The 2,226-nt window shown below is 37.3% G+C and overlaps 1 pseudogene; it reads left to right on the top strand.

The window, feature by feature from the left end:
- Window positions 1-1,352: 1,352 nt before the first annotated feature.
- On the top strand, window positions 1,353-2,012 carry LOC149535600 (pentatricopeptide repeat-containing protein At2g20540 pseudogene; annotated as a pseudogene).
- Window positions 2,013-2,226: the final 214 nt, after the last annotated feature.

Here is a 2,226-nt window from a genome sequence, read left to right as displayed (position 1 = left end):
CCTTTCCAGATTAAAGAGGTATGCGGAAATAATTCTTTTATCTTGTCATACTTGAGTGTTACCTAGTTACTCTTACTTTATAATGGGGAAAACCTAAAGCATTATCATCAGTAGAAGGTGTCGTACACCTTTTTGTATATAGGTTGTCTCATTTTTGGTGTGCTCCCATTAGTTTGTGTTGCTTTAGTTTTTCCTTTCCATTGTCTCATTTTTTGTGTTCGTTCCCTCTTTTGTAAATTGGTCCCTCAAATGACTCTATTTTATAGCCCAATGGATAAGGTATTATTTGATTCATTCTAGATTCAAGCTTCATCCTTGTCATTCCTTGTCCCCAGTTAGAGCTAGCTATTGCCCGGTTATAAAATTGTTTCAATTTTATAGGCCATGGTTAATTTTGAAACTTGCCTAGTTTTAATCCTTAAATTATCCATTTTATCTTTGAATTTGTGTGAGTCTCTAAACTTCCATGTCTCTGCCTTGTTATCAGCTCTGCACAACACTTGGAATTTTTAAAATCTTACTTCGAGCCTCAAGTTATCACAGGTTAATGGAGAGACTCAAAATACATGTTTTCAAGTCTATCATTAACCATTAACCTTTGAAAAAGTTAATGATAGCTTCCAAAAACATGTTTTTCTTAACCTCTCAAAAGGTTAATGATAGCTTCCAAAAACATGTTTTTCTTAACCTCTCAAAAGGTTAATGATCGCCACCCAAAACATGTTTTTCTTAACCTCTTCAAAGCGGGTGCCCAAATAGGAGGTATATTGAAGGTTACAAAGTGAAACTCCTAAACCAACGGAAAAGGTGTCTAAACACCATTTGTACAAAAACTACTTGGCCCTTGATTGAAGAGAAGGGAAACCAATGAGCGCAAGCTTGAGCCAGCACTTAAAACAGAAAGGAAAGATTTGGCAGAATAGAAAAATCCCTCAATTACTATTGAGGTAAGGGCATTCATGTGCTTGGCATTTAGGTTGGGTAGTGAGATCAATGAACATGGGAACAAAACAAAGAGAAGATTTGCTGAATGTTATCCAGACAATAAGTAGAATATTTTGGAAGATTAGATCAGATTCAGTATGCAAAAGAGATAGTCATTACAAATCTCTACCGGGTCATGAAGGCCATCGAAGAAGCAAATTCAAGCACACACTGTTATAACTAGATTCATGCTATATGTTTGTGTCGGAAATGCTCTTCTAAATATGTATGCAAAATGTGACAATGTTGATGACGCTCATAAAGTGTTTGATAAAATGCCTGAGTGAGATGTTGTGTCGTGGAATGCACTGGTTGCAGGATATGCCCAACACAGATATGGTGAGAAATGATTCAATCTCCTTATTCAAATGCAATTGACTAGTGTACAAGCTGATCAGTTTGCTTTTACCAGTGTTCTTAGTGCAAACTCAAGGCCAGGGTCACTAAGACAAGGTAAACAGGTACATGCCCATATTATAAAAATTGGATTCGAATTGGAAATTACCGTAGAGAATGCTCTGCTTGCTATGTATAGCAAATCTGATAGTATAGAGGAAGCGCATGAACTGTTTGATAAAATGAAGCAACGAGATGTTATCTCATGGACTACAATGGTGATGGGATATGTGTTGCATGGTTACTGCAATAAGGCCTTCCAGCTCTTTGAAAAAATGCCCATAAAGAATGTGGTCTCTTTGAATGCCATGATTGGAGGGTATTCTCAAAACTCGCAAGGTTGCAATGCTCTGAAACTCTTCTACCAAATGCAAATGGCAGGCATCTACCCTACTGAATTTACCTTTGGAAATGTTGTCAATGCATGTGCTAGCATAACATCTTTGGAATATGGAAAGTGGATTCATGGCTTGATTGCTAAGACTAGCTACCAGTCAACTCTTCACGTTGGAAGTGCACTCGCAGATGTGTATGTTAAGTGTGGGGATACAGATGATGCAGGAAAATTTTTTAACCAAATGTCTGAAAGAAATGTGGTGTCGTGGATGAGAATGATAACAGGGTATGCGTAGTATGATCAAGGTGAGGAAGCCCTTAAACTCTTGTGCAAAATGTTAAAACTAGTGCAATTCCAAATCAAATCACCTTGGCTAATATCCTTGGTGTATGTGGCAGTTTGGCAACCTTGATAGAAGGAAAGAAATGCCATGCTCACGCTATTAAAAGAGGATATATTATAGATATTGGAGTTAGCAATGCACTAACTACTATGTATGCTAAATGTGG

The sequence above is a fragment of the Cupressus sempervirens genome, chromosome 10, assembly GCF_028749045.1.
Source record: "Cupressus sempervirens isolate cs-2001-9-10 chromosome 10, ASM2874904v1, whole genome shotgun sequence".
NCBI lineage: Eukaryota > Viridiplantae > Streptophyta > Pinopsida > Cupressales > Cupressaceae > Cupressus > Cupressus sempervirens.
The sequence above is the reverse complement of the archived record's forward strand: the minus strand, read 5'-3'. Positions and strand labels throughout refer to the sequence as shown.